The sequence below is a fragment of the Eptesicus fuscus genome, chromosome 1, assembly GCF_027574615.1.
Source record: "Eptesicus fuscus isolate TK198812 chromosome 1, DD_ASM_mEF_20220401, whole genome shotgun sequence".
NCBI lineage: Eukaryota > Metazoa > Chordata > Mammalia > Chiroptera > Vespertilionidae > Eptesicus > Eptesicus fuscus.
Window position 1 is genome coordinate 36938041 of NC_072473.1, and position 20816 is coordinate 36958856.

The 20816-nt window shown below is 42.7% G+C and overlaps 1 pseudogene; it reads right to left on the reverse strand.

Moving 5' to 3' along the window:
* LOC103298550 (pyruvate dehydrogenase [acetyl-transferring]-phosphatase 1, mitochondrial-like) overlaps nt 1-20475 on the reverse strand; it is a 125059-nt pseudogene extending 104584 nt beyond the window's left edge.
* Nucleotides 20476-20816: the final 341 nt, after the last annotated feature.

Here is a 20816-nt window from a genome sequence, read left to right on the forward strand (position 1 = left end):
CATTGGTTAGGCTCATATGCATGCACACAAGTCCTTTGGTTGATCTCTCCCCCCTCCCCCCACCCTCCCCTACCCTCCCTCTGAGGCCCGATAGTCCGATCGATGCCTCCTTGTTTCTGGTTCTATTCTTGTTCATCAGTCTATGTTGTTCATCATTTCCCCTAGATGAGCGATATCATGTGTCACTAGAGATATACTTATAAGAACTGAATGTGAGACGAGCAATAATAGTTATGCTGACAGGCAAATGAATCAGTCTGTAGTGAGTTTCTTTCTGGACCAACAGTTCTTTTGAGACCCAATTTCAATGTCCACCAGTTCCTTATGTGTACATGTTGGTACTGACCCCTCAGCTCTGGATGGTGGACAAATGGTGGTAACGGAGGTCCGACTCCCTCTGGTTTGGTCTCGGCCGGACCCAGGGGCACGGCTTCACCAGGACTCAGGGGCACGTGGCCTCACCTGGACCTAGGTGCGTGCGGCCTCACCCGGACCCGGGACCCAGCCTCACCCGGATCCAGGGGCACACAGCCTCACCCGGACCAGGGATCTAGCTTCACCCAGACCCAGGATCGCATGGCCTCACCCGGATCCAGGGGCGCACGGCCTCACCCGGACCTGGGACCCAGCTTCACCCGAATCCAGGGGCACAGGGCCTCTCCCGGACCCAGGATTCAGTTTCACCCGGACCCAGGGGCGCATGGCCTCACCCGGACCAAGGGGCGCGTGGTGGCCTCTCCCAGACCCAGGGACGCACGGCCTCACCCGGACCTGGGACCCAGCCTCACCCGGATACAGGGGCACACGGCCTCACCCGGGCCCGGGACCCAGCCTCATCTGGATCCAGGGTCACACGGCCTCACCCGGACTTGGGATCTGTCTTCACCCGGACCCAGGAGCGTGTGGCCTCATCCGGATCCAGGGACACACGCCTCACCCAGACCCAGGGGCGCGTGGCCTCACCCAGGCCAAGGACCCAGCCTCACCCCGGTCCAGGGGCACACAGCCTCACCCGGACCTGGGATCCAGCTTCACCCAGACCCAGGGGCGCGTAGCCTCACCCGGACCTAGGTGCACGAGGCCTCACCGGGACCCGAGACCCAGCCTCACCCGGATCCAGGGGTGCACGGCCTCACCCGGACCCAGGACCCAGCCTCACCCAAATCCAGGGGCACACGGCCTCACCCGGGCCCGGGACCCAGCCTCACCTGGATCCAGGGGCACACGGCCTCACCCGGACTCGGGATCCAGCTTCACCTGGACCCAGGGGCGCATGGCCTCACCCGGACCCAGGGGCGCATGGCCTCACCCAGACCCAGGGGCGCGTGGCCTCACCCAGGCCCGGGACCCAGCCTCACCCCGATCCAGGGGCACACGGCCTCACCCAGACCCGGGATCCAGCTTCACCCAGACCCAGGGGCGTGTGGCCTCACCCAGACCCAGGGGCACGCGGCCTCACCCGGACCCAGGACCCAGCCTCACCCGGACCCAGGGGCGCGTGGCCTCACCCGGACCCGGGACCTAGCCTCACCCAGATCCAGGGGCACATGGCCTCACCCAGACCCGGGGCCCAGCCTTACCCAGATCTAGGGGCACACGGCATCACCCGGACCCAGGATTCAGCTTCACCCGGACCCAGGGGCTCATGGCCTCTCCCGGACCCGGTATCAGGCTTCACCCGGACCCAGGGGCTCGTGGCCTCACCCAAACCCAGGGGCGTGAGGCCTCACCTAGACCCAGGGGCATGTGACCACACTCGAGCCCAGAGGCGCGCAACCTCGCCCGGACCCGGGTCCCAGCGGGGTTTCGTCTTCTTGATCCCAATTCCTGTTGGTCAATTCCCTCTCAGCAATTCCTTCGGCCATTTTCTCAGAGCTCCAGGGCGGCTGCCACAGAACTCGTTGGGCGGCAGGCTCGGCGAAGCTTCGGTGTGCCCGGTGCGCGGTGGCGGGCTGGTCCGGTGTTGCTGCGTCGGCCCTTGGGTCTGCAGCGGTGACCGGTCGCCGAGCGTGCGCACCTGGCCGCTTCCGGGGCGTTGAGATTCTTGAAGGACTCGGAGGTCAGCAAGCATGGAGTCTCCCACCCCATGTCTCCCAGGGGCTCGTCTGTCCGTGCTCAGCAGCGAGTGGAGCCGTCCCCTCAGCCAGAGACCGCCGGGGGAAGTGCGCCGAGCACATTCCAGGCCGCCATTGTGTTGCCTGAGCCGTAGTTCTTAAAGTGTGGTCTTTGGGTCACTGGCATCAGCATCATCCCGCGTACCCCTCTCTTTTATTCTAGTTGTAGAGCATCTGCTCAGCCAGCCCTCCGGTGGTTCTGGATGGTGTCTGCTCTGCTCTCCCGTCGTAGTCTCAAAATTGTTGTGGTAGGCAACAATCAGGCTTCCGCCCTATACCTCCATCTTGGTCCTCCTTTGTACAGTTAAGTCTTGATTGTTGTCGGTGTCACTGGGAGGAATTGTCCTCCAGGCCAATTGGCCATGAGGACCCTCTTTGTCTATAAAGGAAGAGTTGCTGTGCAGGAGACACGTTTATGGGCCGGGTATTGGTGCAGCAAGGCTTTGGCGCTCACTGAGTCTGCCTCTTGAATGTGTCCCTTATGCGCGTGGTTGAAATCTGGGTCATCTCACACCGCCCACTAGATGCCCTCGTTTCTGGGTCTCCCATGGAGTGTAGGTCAGCTACTGCCTGAGGCCACTCAGCAGGGATTACAGCAAAAACTGCAGTTTCCTCCTCCTGTCTGAGCGGCCCTGGAGCAGTCCGACTAGAACCACAGTTCATCTAGTCAAGCTGCCATAGGGCAGGCCACCCACATGCAAAAGCCGCTGCTTGGAGTGCAGGTGGGCCTGCAAGACTTGTGGGGCGGGTCTTCAAAACGTGTGGGGCGGGTCCCAGGGTGGGGCGGGTCTCAGGGCGCCACCAGGCCATGGCGTGGTGAACCGCAATGGCTGCAAGTCTGCTTTTTCTGCTTTCCACGTTTCTAAGCCCCCTCGTTCCGCACTCCAGTGCAGCAAACACTGATTGCTGGGCGCACCTCCGCAAGGAAGTTACTCCCGACACGAAGGCCAAGAGTCCAGCCTCTCCCCGCAGGCGTCTGGGTCTCCAGCGTGTCCCCAGAAGCTGGATTTCAGGGTGATGGGGAGCTAATCTCCCCTAGGGTTTGAAAAAAAGCCACACGTCCCTTTCCCCGACACCAGCCCGACCCACGCGCCTCCGCACCTCATCCCCTCCGAGTTCGCTCTTTCCTCTTCCCTCTTAGCTGTAAATCCACCATTCAGCCAGCTCTCCTGTGGTTCTGGGTGGCAGACGCTCTGTCCTCCAGTTGTATTTTTGAAATTGCTGTGCGCGGCACAGTTCATTTGTTTAACTTTGCCGCCTTCTTGGTTCTCCTCCGTCAAAATGGCTAAAGGACTTGAATGTAAGATGGGAAATCCTAAAAATCCTCCAAGTCAGTGTCAGCGGCCTCTGGGGCCCCAAGGATCTCACTGGGCAGCTCGGCCAGGTTGGTGACACGGATGAGCCCCTCCTGCAGAAAGATGGTCTCTTCCTTCACCGAGAGCCACTGCGCTGAGTCCGCGGCCGCCGCCACAGCAGCTGCCGCGGCGCCCACGAGCCCATGGCCCCGGCTGCGGTGCTGACTGAGAGGAGGAGCAGCCGCCCGGCCTGGGGAGATGCGAGCAGGAGTCACCGTGCTCACCAGTCCATCTTTTAGTTGTATTTCCGAAACTGCCATGCGAGGCAACAGATCAGCCGTTCACCTCCGCCGCCATCTTGGCTCCTCTCCTGAGGTAAGTGATAGTTTAAATTGCTCACTTCAAATGATTACTTATCAGTGATGTCAGAGGAATGGCAGCATGAGAAATACCCTTGGTCTCTCTCCTTGAAGTTTCAAGAATTTGAACAGTTATAATAAAAAGAAAAGTGATTCCCTGATCAACTCACAAACACACCTGAGAGATCCTCACATTGAAATATCTATCAGTGGGCAAGTGGGAGGAAACTGGAGTGGTGAGGAGAGAGAAATGCTGAGATGATCCACATACACAGCCCTACAGCCTTGAAAGGGGAGAAATCAGGTTGTGCCTTGCACTCCATTCACCAAGGAGGAGCAGAGAGATTCAGTGAACATTCAAGCAGGAATGGGCAGTATGAGCTGCAGCTGAGCCCAGTGACCAGAGTAGGGATGCAGACAGATTGTCTGGTGGTTGGCATTCCAGACAGAAAAACAGAGCCACAGATTCTGTCTGCTTCTTAAATTCCCAGAGATCACTTCTGTTCAACCGTAGTGTCAGGTTGTGGAGCACCTTTTATCTGAAAACCTGAGAACTGACCCAAAAATGGCACTTCTCCCCCAAGCTAAGGGTGCACTCTCTGACTGGTCCCATGGTTGGGACACAGGGAGAACCTCTCAGAGATCTGAGGTCACCATTACCAGGTGGGAAAAACAACTTAGGAGGTTGCTGGGTTCCCCTAGTCAAACCCACCCTACACATCTCTGCTAAACTAACAACAACATGTGAATTCAGAAAAATCACTCGGATTTCACAAATGTGGAGCCACATAGACCACCACATTCACCTATGAGTGGGTCACCTCAGACTGGGGTGACTGGATTACAGGTGAGGCACCAAACTTCCCATTTTTAATCACCCATGAAGATCTCAAAATCTAGAGAAATGCAATTGAGCTTAAAAAACAAAAAACAAAAAAACAAACAAAAAAACTTGTGATTCAGCATCACCTACTGGAAATAATAGAAACGTTTCTTGTTATTCTACTACAGAAGTGCTACTCATAAATATATGCCTACACAGAGAAAAATTCCATCAAACACCATGAATAACCAAAGTAGTGAGGCAGATCAGAAAGAAAAGAAATATGAAAAACCTTCAGAAAACAAACTTAAAGACATGGAAACATGTGATTTAAATGAGAGAGAATTAAACCTTGAAGTTCTGAAAAAACTCAATGAAATACAAGAAAATACAGAAAGGCAGTTTAATGAGCTCAGAAAACAAATATATGAACAAAACAAGTACTTTAACAAATAAATTGAAAGTTTAAAATGAACCAAACATCCCTGGCTTATGTGGCTCATGTGGCTGGAGTGTCGTCTCATATACTAAAGGGTGGTGGGTTCAATTCTCAGTCAGGGCACATACTCAGGTTCTGAGTTTGATCTCAAGTTGGAGCACATGTGGGAAGGAGGAGCCTATCAATATTTCTCTCTCACATCAATGTTTTTATCTCTCCCCTTCTCCACCTTCCTCTCTTTAAACACTTCCTTCCTCTCTCCCAAAATTTAAAAAAGGAAAAAGGGTAAAAAAATGTAAACAGAACCAAACAGAAATTCCAAAGATGAAGAACTCAATAAAAGAGACCAATAATTAACTAGCAAGCAAAGGAAATAGAGCTAGAACAGACAGAGGGGAAAACATTAGTGATACCGAATATACAAGTCTAGAAATGGTGAGAGGGAAAGGATAGAAACAAGCAAAAGTTTTGGGGGAAAAGAAACCTCTACAAGATATATCTGACTTCATCAGAAAGAGCAATATAAGAATAATATGAATAACTGAAAAAGAATAGAGGAAGAAGAAAATGAATAGCCAAACAGATGGTTGATAAGAACTTTGCAAATTAATGGAAAGAGCTAGATCCTTGAATCTAAGAAGCAGATGGAGCACCTAATTACTTCAATGCAAAAAGGTGTTCTCCAAGGCACCTTGTGCTGAAACTATCACAAAATTAATGACAAAACAAATCCAGAGACAGAGACGCATCTATCAGACCATAAAACCTCAGAGGGCAGGTAGGGGAGGGTGGGGGGTAAAGGGGAGAGATCAACCAAAGGACTTGTATGCATGCATATAAACCTAACCAATGGACACAGATACCAGGGGGGTGAGGGCATGAGTGGGGGGTGAGGAGCAATAAGGGGATAAGGACACATATGAAATACCTTAATCAATAAAGAAAAAAAATAGTGACAAAAAATGAATTCTCAACACAAACAGGAAAAATAAGAAAGTACCTTATAAATGAGAACTCATTAGATTATCATCAGACTTATTAGCAGAAACTCTACAAGGTATAAGAGAGTGGAACCAAATATTCAAACTACTGAAAGAGATAAACTACCAGCCAAGAATAAGATATACAGCAAACATATCCTTTATATATAAAGAAGAAATAAAGACTTTCCGGACATACAGAACCTGAAAAAAAAAATAACGCAAAAGACCTCCATTGCAGGAATTACTCAAGGTGTATCCTACCTGAAACAAAGAACAAAAGGTCACAAAACTATGGGTAAGATAATCAACTAACTTACAGCATAAACAGAAATAATTTGTGCCAACAAACATATAAAAAGATAGGTGGTAAATGTCAATTTTCAAAGGAGGATGTGGACCAGACACAATCAACAGAAGAAGGACAACTGTATATATTTTCTCTTTCCTAACATAATGGTAAACACACACACACACACACACACACACACACACACACACACACACACACATCCAAAGCTGAGAATCATAGCTAAAAAAGGAAACAGTGGAAAGAGGTATGGAAAACCACCAATCAAAAACAACAAACAGAAACACAAAGGAAAAGAACTCATGGATATACAGTGTTACCAGAAAACAAAAATTGAAATTACTATTGTTAATCCTCATACAGCAATAATTACCCTGAATGCAAATTGACTGAATTCACAAAGAGACACAGTAGTAGCTTGGAACAAGAAATAAAACCCAACCAGATGCTTCTTTCAGGAGACACATCTAAGCTGCAAATACAAAGTTAGACTCAAAGTAAAAGGGTGGAAAATAATTTTTCCTGAAAATAGCATCCACAGAAAAGTTGGTGTAGCCATAAATTTATTTCATAAAATAGAATTCAAGATAGCAAAAGTAACAAGAGACAAAGATGGATATTTTATATAATGATAAAGGGGACACGAAATAAAGAAGATATCTATCTATCTATCTATCTATCTATCTATCTATCTATCTATCTATCTATCAATCTATATACGACCAATCAGGGTCAGGGCAAACCCAAACATATAAGGCAAATCCTCACAGAACTAAAGGGAGAAATATAGAAAAGCACAATCATAGTTGAGAACCTTAAAACTCCATTGACAGCTCTACATAGATCGTTCAAAGAGAAAAAGAAATCAATCAATAAATATCAGCCTTTTTTGCAGTGATGAAATATTTTAGCTTGATGTAGTCCCATTTGTTTATATTTTCCTGGGTTTCCCTTTCCCTTCAGGATAAATCAGCAAAAATATTGCTGCATGAGATGTCTGATATTTTACTGCCTATGGTTTCTTCTAGGTTTTGTACGGTTTTGTGACTTACATTTAAGTTTTTTTATCCATTTTGAGTTCATTCTTGTGTTTGGTATAAATTGATGATCTACTTTCATTTTTTGCATGTACCTGTCCAATTTTCCCAACACCATTTATTGAAGAGACTGCCTTGAATCCATTGCATGCTCTTGCCTTGTTTGTCAAATATTAATTGTATGGGAGAACACATTCACAAATGATATATCTGATATTGGTTAATTTCCAAAATGTATAAAGAAGTTACACAACTCAATACCAGGAAGACAAAAAAAAATGCAATAATAAATGGGTAAATGACCTGAATGTCCTGAATACACCCTTCTCCAAAGAAGACATACAGATGGTCAATAGACATAAAAAAATGTTCAAGTTCACTAATCATCAGAGAGATGCAAATAAAAATGACAATGAGGTATCACCTCAAACCATCAGAATGGCTACCATCAATAAATCAACAAACAGTAAGTTCTGGCGAGGATGTGGAGAAAAAGAAACCCCAGTACTCTCCTGGTGAAAATGCAGACTGGTGCATCCACTGTGGAAAACAATATGGAGTTTCCTCAAACTATTAAAAGTGGAACTGCCTTTTGACCCAACAATTCTACTTCTTGGAATATATCCTAAGAATCCTGAAATACCAATCAGAAAGAATATGCACACCCCTATGTTTATAGCATTATTTATAATACCTCAGATCTGAAAACAGCCATGTGCCCATCAGCTGATGACTGGATTAAAAAATCTCTTGTACATTTACATCATGGAATAATATGCAACTATAAAAAAGAAGGGTCTCTTACCCTTTGAAACAGCATGGATGGACCTGGAGGGTAATATGCTAAATGAAATAAACAAGTCATAGAAAGACAAATACCATATAATCTCACTAATATGTGGAATACAATGAACAAAATTAAATGAAAAAGAAAATGGAACCAGAAGCATGGACAAATGAAACTGACAGGCTGTGGCTAGAAGGGTGGGTGCTTAGGTTACTGGATAAAAAAGGTGATGGGATTAGCTAAAGAATATATATATATATATATATATATATATATATATGTATGTATGTATACTTCATGAACAATAGTGTGGTGAAAGCCAAGGGAAGGGGAGGTAAAGGTGGGTGGAGTAGGGCAAAGTGGTTTGGATAAGTGTTAAGCCTGAAATAATGTCAACATTAAAAATTTTAATAAAAACTAAATAAAAATAAATATTGGACTTAAATGACACATTAGACCAAATTGACATAATTGACATTTATAGAGCCTTTATTTCAGAATATCAGATAATTATTTCTTTCCCAGTGAACATGGAAAACTCTCAAGGATAGACAACACATTAAATCACAAAACTAGGCTCAATAAATTCAAGAAAATTTAACTCATATCAAGCATATTTTCTGACCACAACATTTTTTAATGTTTTTCTTTATTTTCTTACCTATTTTCAAATATATCCCTAATAAACAGGAAAAAAAAATTACCATCTTTCCAAAAAGATCATTTGAGCCCATGAAAGATTTTCTATGCACATGGAAATAAATTGTCTAGTAAAAATGTATTTCTGGTCTCTCCCTTAGAATAGCCTATTATACACACAATTATAACTTTCTGTGGTGACCACATTGAAATTAAAAAACAACTGTAAAAAGGAAGTAAAGAAACCAAAAAATATGTGAAGATTAAACAACATACTACTGAAAAATGACTGGGTAGAAGGATAAATAAAGAGTGAGATAAAAACATATATAGAGACAAATGAGAATAACAATATGGCATATCTAAACTCTGGGATGCAGCAAAAGCAGTTATAAGAGGGAAGATGTAGTATTATAGTCCCATCTCAAGAAACAAGAGTAAACAACCAAATATAACATCTTAAAAATTAAAACTAGAACAAAATCACCCAAAGTTAACGACAACAAAAATTAGAGTATACTTGAATTAAATAGAGAACAAAAAACTATACAAAAAAGAGCTGCATCTTTGAGAAGATTAATAAACTGGACAAGTGGTCTCACTAAGGTAAAAAAAAAGACTCATAAACAAAATCAGAAGTTAAAAAGAAGTTACCACATGTATCACACATATACAAAGGATCTAACTTATGAAAGTTAGAATATTATGAAAGACTATATGCCACCAAATTAAATAACCTAAAAGAAATTGTTAAGTTCCTAGGAATGTAACATTCCTAACCTGAATCATGAAAAAGCAGAAAATCAAAATAGATCTATCAACAGTAAGGGAATTGAAACAACCATCAAAAACCTCCCCAAAATAAAAGTCTAGGACCAGATGCCATTACTAGTGAATTATTCTTAACATTCAAAAAAGAATTAATGCTTATCATTCTCAAAGTTTTCCAAAAATTTGAAGAAGAGATAATACTTCCTAACACATTTCATGAAGCCAACTTCCTAATACATTTTATGAGGCCAACATATCCTAATAACAAAACAAACAAATGGTAACACAAAAAAAGTCAACTACAGGTCAACATCTCTGATAAATACAAATGCAAAAATCCTGAACCAAATACTAGCAAATCGAATATAACAATACATTATAAAAGAATATATCACAAACAAGTGGGGCTCATTCCAGGGACACAAGGATGGTTCAACATATACAAATTGATTAATGTAATATATCACATTAACAAAAAAGGATAAATTATGTGATCCTATCAATAGAGGCAAAAAAGTACTTGATAAGATACAACATCCATTTATGATTAAAACACTCTATAAAGTGGCTATAGAAGGAAGTACCTCAACATAATAAAGGCCATATATGACAAAACCTCAGCCAATATAATACTCAATTGTGAAAATTTGAAAGCTTTTCTTATAAAATCAGGAAAAAGACAAAGATGCCCACTCTCACCACTCTTATTCAACATAGCTCTGGAAGTCCTAGCCACAACAATTAGGCAGAGAAAGTAATAAATTGAATCTAAATTGGAAATGATGTAGTAAATGTTTCACTTTTTGCATGACATGATTCTATATATTGAAAACCCTAAAAACTCCACTTTTCTGTATACTAACAATGAAATTTAAGGAAAAGAAATGAAAAAATTCCTTTTATAATTGCAACAAAAATAATAAGATACCTGAGAATAAGCTTAACAAAAGATTTGAAGGATCTATATACTGAAAACTGTAAAGCATTATTAAAAGAGACTAAATATGACATAGTCTAGATGGTGTGGCTCAGTGGTTGAAAGTCAACACATGAACAAGGAGGTCACTATTGGATTCCAGGTCAGGGCACATGTCCTGGTTGCAGACTCAATCCCCAGTAAGGGGATGTGGGAGGCAGCTGATAGATGATTTTCTCTCATTATTGATGTTTCTATCTTTCTCTCACTCTCTGAAATTAATAAAAACATATTTTTAAAAGATGTTTGGATTAAAAAACTGTGGTACATCTACACAATGGAATACTACGCTGCGGTAAAAAAGAAGGAGCTCTTACCATTTACAACAATATGGATGGAGATGGAGAACATTATGCTTAGTGAAATAAGCCAGGCAGAGAAAGATAAATATCACATGATCTCACTCATTTGTGGAATATAATGAACAACATAAACTGATGGGGAGAAAATAGATCCAGAAACAGAGAAACATCAATCAGAACGTCAAACCTCAGGGAAGAAATTGTGAGATAACCAGAAACCAAGAATGCCTGAGAACGCCTTTCTAGCCACGCTAGCAATCATCAGATGTACGGTAATTTTACCTGGGACAAGAGGGTAAGTATTTTGATCTTATGTTCCTGACCCTTCATGAGTAAGACCCCTTACGTGGGCTGATCCCCTGACTAATGTAGTTACCAATAATACCAAACACCCTGGACATATAGGAGGTCCATGGGTGGGGCAAGAAAGTATAAATACACAGGGGTCTCCACCCAGCTTCCCTTTTGTATGACACAAAATCAAAACAATGCCCCTTTGTGTGTACAATTAATGAGAGGTTTCTGGCTTGTGTGGATACCAAAGAAAGGGTGTCACTACTATCACTACGTGCCCCCGGTAGAGGTGCAAAAAATGTAACTAAGACCTTGTCTACATAAAAAGAAATGGACAGCCAGTTTGAAAGGGAATTCCCATGGATGAGAACAAAGAATATCCTTACATGATATTATTCTACACTATCATTAAAATTTATTCCCAGATTTGGATCACCCCCAATACTTATAATAGTTCCTCACACCCTTGGGAATAAAAAAAAAAAAGTCATCTGTTTGGTGCTTGGAGACAAACTTAACACATCTCTTGATACTTTAGAATTACTACAGCATAATATACAATTATCCCAAGCAAACGTACAAACTAATTCTTGGAATGTCTGGCAGCAATTTAAAAAGGACATGTAAGGATTTAACCCTTTCGTTGTGTGGAGGGCCTCCTGGGAGGGCACCTGAGCATTCTATATTGGTCCCTCTTACCCTTTAAGCCAAGAGAGACCCTCTTGACACAATTCAATTGCTCACAGCTGTTGCATAAGCTCTCTGTTCACGTCGAGGTTGAAGTCTCGTTATGGCTGGTGCCATGGATCTGTCTCTCACCCAGTAGGGCGAACTGAGCCCCCCCTGGAGAAGAAACCCGGGTTCCAAAAAATATGTGATCAGTGCTGGGGCCCCGCCAGCAGGCGAGGGGATCCCAAGACAGGAGCTGGGCATGGAGGCCACGGGGGCATAGGCTACCAAGGAGACAAAACTGAACCTCACATCACCCTGCTTGGCCCCGGAGGATGGCTGGTTAGCCAGAGACGGGTAAGATTCCTCAAGGAAGGAACAACCTAAGACAGGCACAGTCGCAGAGGGGCCATCAGGAGAGAATTTGGGGATCAACAGAGGTGGGGCACAGACCCTCACCCCCCCCAACATTGCAGGGGCCTGAATCCTAGCCCCTTCTGAGGGAGGTCCCCTGCCCCCATGGCTGCTTCGTGCTTCCCATGCCCAGCTCAGATCAGGACCCAGGTGACCGACAGAGACTTGGCCGACAGCAGCTGCCCTCTCACTCCAACAAGAATTGTTTGAGTTGTCTTGTACCCATGTTGTGGGGAAGTGGGTTTATGATATCTAAATCCAGCCTACCACCAGGAATGCTCAGGACCTACTCAAGAAGGCAAATAATCCCCTCCACCAATATTTACAGGGTAAAACAAGATTATTGTTAGAGTAATAAATTTGACAGTAAAATAGTAGTCAAGTTTTCAGGCAAATTTAAATTGGCCAGTTGAAACAAGTGAATTTTCTAGAAAAAATAATTGTACTGGACAAAAAGGTGTTCCTAAAGTGTCAACTAAAATTTATATTGGTACTTCATCTCACGATAAAATTGTGCACCATGTAATGAACCTAAAACAGTAATATTATAGTACAAAAAAATTAAAATTTAAAAGCCATCAAGACTACATTATAAAATTTTCAAAAGCCTCCTAACATTTAAATCAAAAAAGGAGGGGATAGTAGAGGAATATCATGTAAGGAAAAATATCCTGTAAGTAAATTACATCTAGAAAATTAATACTTTAGAAAATTAATTGTAAGGCTAAAAGCAAGACACCCATGAAAAACACACAAGGTGATAAAACAAGCCAGAGGAAAATCATTTGGGCAAAAATTGAAAAAGGATCCCCAGTCAAATTTATAGAAAATATTCCTTTATTAACTTTTGGTCGAGAATATGTTTGTATATTTTCAGAAAACAATGCCGAGACCATGTGGATTCTAGCAAGAGAAGAATCGACAGGACTACTCCAGCCATGAAGACAGAAGAGAAGCAGTGCAGAGACAGAAGATGCTGATGTGGCCTTCCCATACTAGCAGTTAGCAGCTGTGCATCACTGCAGATTGCCCAGGACCAAACCAGACAGAGTCGGACCTGCATTACCACCAGTTGTCCACCATCCAGAACTGAAATGTCAGTACTGACATGTTCACATAAGGAACTGTTTGACATTGAAATTGGGTCTCAAAAGAACTGTTGGCCCAGAAAGAAACTCACTACAGACCGATTCATTTGCCTGTCACCATAACCATTATTGCTTGTCTCACTTTCGGTTCTTATAAGTGTATTTCTAATAGCACATGATCTCACTCATCTAGGGGAAATAATGAACAACATAGACTGATGAACAAGAGCAGACCCAGAGACAGGGAGGCATGGATCAGACTGTCGGGCCTTGGGGGGAGGGTAGGGAAGGGTGGGGATAAAGGGAGAGATCAACCAAAGGACTTGTGTGCAGACATATGAGCCCAACCAGCGGTTAAGGACAACAGGGGGGGGTGGGGGCATGTGGGGGGGGGGGGGTGGGATGGAACTGGGGGGACGAGGACAAATATGTGATACCTTAATAAATAAAGAAATTAAAAAAAATAAAAAAAATAAAAGTGATATAATGAAATAGAAAGATATTCCACATTCAGGCATTGGAAGAATCAACATAGTTAAAATGGTCACATTACCCAAAGTAATATGTAGATTAATGCAATCCCAATCAAAATGCCAACATTATTTTTTAAAGAAATAGAAAAAAAAGCATTAAACTTGTAAGGAATCACACAAGACCCTAATCATCAAAGCAATCATGAAGAAAAAGAATTAAACCAAAAACATCACACTACCTGACTTCAAATTATAGTACAAAGCTAAAATATTCAAAATAGCATGATATTGCTAGATAAACATACACACAAACCCAATTACACAGAATTGAGATCCCAGAAATAAAACCACATATATATGGGAAAAAGTTTTTTTTTTTTTACAAAGGAGCCAAAAACACAAAATGGAGAAAAGATAACCTCTTCAATAAATGACTCTGGGAAAATAAGAAAACTGCATGCAAAGGAATGAAACTAGATTATACTTTATTCCATGTTCAAAAATTAATTAAAAATGAATAAAAGACCTAATTATAAGATTTTCCACAATAAACTAAATAGAAGAAAACATAGATACTAAACTTATGAATCTTGATTGTAGAGAACATTTTATGAATTTGATTCCAAAGGCAAGGTTAGCAAAGAAAAAAATTAATGAATGGGACTATGTCAAATTAAAAAGCATCAGGACAGCAAAATAAGTGACCAATAAAACAAAAAAGGCATCCAAATGAATGGCAGATGATATTTACAAACAACAGCTCCAAAAGAGCATTGATATCCAAAATATATAAAAATCTCATACAACTCAACACCAAACAAACAAACAAATTTTATAAATGGGCAGAGGACCTGAACAGGCACTTCTCCCTAGGGACCATACAAATAACCAACAGATATATATAAAAATGCTAGTCTTCAGTAGCTATTAGGGAAATGCAAATCAAAACTTCAACAAAATACTACCTAACATCTGTTAGAATGGTGATTATCAACAAGACAGGTAATAACAAGTGTTGGAGAATTTGTGGAGAAAAGGGAACTCTCAATTGCTGCTGATGGGAATGTATACTAGTACAGCCATTATGAAAAACAGTATGGCATTATCTAAAAAATGAAGAATGAAATTACCATATGATCCAAGAATCCCTCTTCTGGTATCTACTCAAAATCTCAAAAACATTTATTTAGAATATATATGTACCCCTATGTTCATTGCAGCGTTGTTTACTGTGTCCCAGACATGAAGACAAACGAAGTGTCCTCCCACAGAACATTGGATAAAGAAGATATCCTACATATATACTATGGAATACTACTCATCCATAATTAAAGATGAAATACTTACCATTTGTGACAACATGGATGGAAAGTCAGTTAGATACTCTCATGTGGGATATAAAACTGCAATGAATAGATACAGTAACAATATGTTGGTTACCGGAGGGAATGGGGGTGTAGGGGTATTAAAGGGGGCCATATATATGGTGACAGAAGATGATTTGACTTTGAGTGGTGGGCACACAATGCAATATACAAATCATGAATCACAGAGATGTACATTTGAAACCTATATGATCTTATTAACCAATGTCACACCAATAATTTAGAAAAAGTAAAGAAGTAAACAATTAAATGGAAATGTATCCAAAATACAAGGATTGTAAGACTTAGCATCATTAAAATGTTCATAGTATTCAACGTGATGTACAGGTTTAATGTGATCTTTATCAAAATTGCTATGGCATTCACCACAAAATTAGAAAAAAAACACACAGCAATTCTAAAGTTAATATGGAACCACAAAGATCCCTGAATTGCCAAAGTGAACTTGTTGTAGAGAACAAATGTGGAAATATCACATTTTCTAATTCCGGAATATATTACAAAGCTACTAATCAAATCAAGGTGCTGCCATAAAGACAAAGATATAGACAAAGAGAATATGGAGTCCAGAAATAAATTCACATATCTACAGTCAAATTATTTTGGCAAATGTGTCAAAAGCACAAAATGGGCAAAGATTAGATGATAGATATAGATATAGATATAGATATAGATATAGATATAGATATAGATATAGATATAGAGCTGTAGGGACTGGGAATCCACAGGTGTTTTTTTTAAGAGGAAGAAAATAAAATGCTTGCATAATAATGTAAGAGCTCTTTTTCTAAGTGTAAGAATATACTAGGATGTGAGTAGAAATGAAATTGTGTTTTAATTCCTTGAAAGCGTTCAGAGACTCAGGAATCACTAATATGCTAATATTTTTCCAGAACATTGGTTGAAAAGTCACAGAGCCAAAAAAGGGAGTGTAAACTTTATACAATTATGCATGTGATGTGAAAGATTATTGATTTTATAAAAAATATATATGTGTTTTAATCAGTACTCATCTGAATTTCCACAGGTCCATCCCATTCCCTTGTGAGAATGTTACATGCAACAGGCACTTGGAAAATTTGTATTTTTAATTTTTTTGGCAAAAAGTTGATACTATTGGAGAGTCCAGGGCCATCTGGACAGTGCTATCATGAGCAGACTTAGATATTGCCCAGACATATTATCATGCTTCAATCCAGAAAAGTTCTGAAACCCCATGTTCATAAATTTTTGGAAAATTGCCCAGGCATAATGAAATCCAAAAGGTATAATGGTGCATAAACACACCAGCCATACTGAGTGCAAAAAAATATTTCTGTTATCTATCCCTGAAAGCCATATGTTCTACAGGACTTATATAGAACAGGTACATGTCATTGGAGGTTGATGGAATTGTAGAAACATGTTAAGGATCAATTGGAGAAATCCTATTCCTTCATGTAGTTTTTGAAAAACATATAGGAACTTCAGGCAAGGAAACTGAGAGAGAAATAAACATTTACTGGCAATTAGTTTCTAATGTATTTCTATAATGTCTAAAACTTAAGTTCTAAAAATAAATTTATTTTCCAACTAGAATTGTATGCATAAAGTTAAGAAACTAGCATATTCACAATGTCAGAGAACAAGTAGTCATCCTATATAATAAAAGCCTAATATGCAAATCATCCGAACAGCAGAATAACCAGTGGAACCACTGGTCGCTATGATGCGACCTGACCACCAGGGCAGACGCTCAATGCAGGAGCTGCCCCTTGGTGGTCAGTGGGGGAGCACAACTCAGCCAGAAGCTGGGCTCATGGCTGGCGAGCTCAGGAGGCGGTGGTGGGAGCTTCTCCCACCTCCATGGCAGCTCTAAGGAGCAGTGAGCTGAGAGGTAAGGAGCAGTGAGCAGGTGGGCAGTAAGGAGCGAGGGGTCCCGGAATGAGAGAGGGTGCAGGCCAGGCTGAGGGACCCTCCACCCCCCAGTGCATGAGTTTCATGCACTGGGCCTCTAGTAAAGATATAAAACACATTCCATAATTTTGGTAAGTACAGAGACTTCACATATCCAATATATCATTGTATGCTGCATTATCCTATATAATAAAAGCCTAATATGCAAATTGTCCCCTCTGGTGGTTGTTCGACCGGAGGTTCGACTGGTAGTTGGACTGCTTGCTATGACGTGTGCTGACCACCAGGGGGCAGTGCAGAACACAGTGGGCGTCAGTGATGTGGCACTGCCGGCCCCGATGGGCCCCGATGAGAGTGGGACCGCTATGGGATAGTGGAGCAGATGAAAGGGCAGCTCCAGGCCAAGGCAGGTGTGAGTGGGGGCTCAATTGCCCCACAGAAGGCGACCAGTGGCAGCAGCAGGGGACCCAGCCCTGATCGATCACCCCGCAGATGGGATGGTGGAGCAGGTGAGGGGGTGGCACCAGGCCAAGGCAGGATGCCAGGCAGGGCTGTGGGACTGCGAGGCTGGGGGCCCGAGCTGGGGGCCAATTTCCGAAGGCCACCCTGAGGGACCCCACCTGTGCACGAATTTGTGCACTGAGCCTCTAGTAATTAACATAAAACTCTTCTGTTTCTTGGACTGATAATAACATCTAATAACACAATATTTACTTGAGGAATTCCTGTAGATTGAAGATCAGCAAATACCAAAGCCCATATAGCTAGAACTAGCAAAAGTATCTAAAAATAAAATTAAGGATATAAGTTCTCTAGGTGATTATGGAGTCATGTATCTCTCTGAGAGACATGGAGAAATCAGACATTATTTAATGGGCATTTCCAGCCACATAAAATTATATCCCCAATTTGATACGAATGATGCTTATCAACAGTGTTCTTTTATCTACATTAATAAAAGAGAAACATGCAAATTAACTATATCTCTGCTACGCCCACAAGCCAATCAGGAGCGAGTATGCAAATTAACCCAACCAAGATGGCTACGGCCACGAAGCGAGCAGGAGGCTTGGGTTTCCCCAGCAATGGAGGAAGCCAAGCTTCCCGCCCTCTCTGGCTGGCTCTGGCCTCCTCTCAAGGCTACAAAGTTTCAATTATAGAAGATACATAAATCCCAAAAAAACGGCTGCAGCCACGGAGAAAGCAGGAGGCTTGGGTTTCCCCAGTGATGGAGGAAGCCAAGCTTCCTGGCCTGCCCTGGCCTCCACTCAAGGCTACAAAGTTTCAATTATAGAAGATAAATAAATTCCAGATACCAGGGCCTCCACTTGGGTCACTAGGGGGCATGGCCGGCCTGTAAACCACCACAGGCCCCTCACCCAGGCCGCCCCATGCCACAAGGGAACCCCCACCCTGATCCAGGACACCCTTCAGGGCAAACCAGCCAGCCCCCATCCATGCACCAGGCCTCTACCTATCTAATAAAAGAGTAATATGCAAATTGACTGACACTCCAACACACAAGATGGCTGCCCCTATGTGGTCAAAGATGGCTTCCCCCATGTGGATACAAGATGGCCACCACAAGATGGCCAGCAAGGGAGGGAAGTTGGGAGGGACCAGGCCTACAAGGGAGTGTGAGTGTCCCCCTACGTCCCGCATGGTTTAGGGTTCAGGTTCAGGGTTCAGGTTCTGGAGGAGGCTTCACACAAATGAAAGAGACTAGATAAGAAAATATAAATTTAGGAATTGGGGGCCAGGCGGGAGCCCAGCTCAAGAGGAAGGATTCCACTTTGCTCTGGCCTTGCTATCCCTTTTATTCAGGTTTTGGGATACACCCATAGCCCTTAGGCAGGCAATTCCAATAATAGCCAATCAGCAAGGATTTACATAAAACTAAAAGGTGGAAGTTGCTTCAGCTATCATTGGCTCAACTAAACAGTGGGTGCAGAGCTCTGACCTTTCAGAACTCAAGGTCTCCAGCCTCGTGAGTTCCTTGTCAACACCTCTCTGCTAGTGAAGACAATGGGCAGCTTCCAACATCTCCCCCATTTCTTTTCTTTAGTAAATCTAGCATGGTGAATGCCGCCTGAAGGGTTTGAGTCCTCTTAAGACTCTTCATTCCACATCTACAAACTAGAAATAAACATATGGGAACAAAAATGAGATAAGCAATTGTGGTTATGCTGAGAGGCAAATGCCAGGACATCCAGTGGAAGGGATTAAATTCTTCCATGTCCTTTTTAAATTGCTGCCAGACATTCAAAGAATTAGTTTGTACGTTTGCTTGGGATAATTGTAATTCTAAAATATCAAGAGTTGTGGTACCTTTGTCTCCAAACACCAAGAAGATGATTTTTTATTGATTCCCAAGGGTGGAAGGTACTATTATAAGTAACGGGGGTAACACACATCTGGGAAAAATTATAATGACATTGTAAGGATATTCTTTGCTCTAGGCCAGTGGTTGGCAAACTCATTAGTCAACAGAGCCAAATATCAACAGTACAATGATTGAAATTTCTTTTGAGAGCCAAATTTTTTAAATTTAAACTTCTTCTAACTCCACTTCTTCAAAATAGACTTGCCCAGGCCATGGTATTTTGTGGAAGAGCCACACTCAAGGGGCCAAAGAGCTGCATGTGGCTCTCGAGCCGCAGTTTGCCGACCATAGCTCTAAGCCATGAATTTTATCACCCATCCACAAGACTGTAGACCTTAATGCTGTCAATTCAATTTCAAACTGGCTGTCAATTCCTTTTTGTATAGACAAGGTCTTAGTTACATTTTCTGCACCTCTCCCCAGAGCAAGTAGTAATAGTAGATGTATTTGGGTTTTTGCCTCCCCCTCCTTTGGTGTCCATGCAAGCCAGAAGCCTCTCTTTAATTTTACACAGAAATGAGCAGTGGTTTGATTTTGTGTCATACAAAAGGGAAACTGGGTGGCAACACCTGTGTAATTATACTTTGCCCATATATTTCCTTGCTCCACCCGTGTTCCTCCTGGATGACCAAAGTGTTTGCTATTATTGGTGACTATATTAGGAGGGGGATCAGCCCACGTAAGGGGTCTTACCCATGGAGGGTCAGGAACATAAGTCAAAAATACTTCCCCATTTGCCCCAGGTAATATTACCATACAGCTGATTATTGCTAGCATGGCAAGAAAAACGTTCTCAGGCATTCTTGGGGTTCTGGTCTCCTCACAAATTTGCTCAGCTTTCTGTACCATCTTCTTTACCATGCCCCAGGTGACCTTCAGGCTGTTTGTTGTCCGGCTCGTCCTTCTACTGCTCCTCATCTTCAGTGGATTGCTTGCAGTCACTGCTCTCTGTGGCTGAGGTAGTTGATTGTCTGCAGCTGCATGGTGTGGCTCCAGGCGCAAGGTCCTTATTAATCTGGCTAGTTCCTCTCTTGGATCCATGTTGCAGTTTAATATTTCTAGCAGGAATCCACACGGGTTTGGAAAAATTTTCTGGAAATATACAAGCATACCCTCTGCCAAAGGTTAATAATGGATCGGGTCCCTTCCATAAACCAGATTCAGGATCTTTCCATTTAACTAGAACATTTTCCCTTGTTTTATTCTGACACCAGTGTAACTCCATAGGTGTCCCTCTATCAGCATCACAAGTGAAAAAAATTAAAGTAATTAAGGCTTGGTGCAGCCTACCCACAGGTGATTTCTCCATAATCCGCCCCTTTTTGTTTTTCAAGTTGGGATTTTAGCTGCTGATGCTGTCATTCAATAATGGCTGTCCTTGG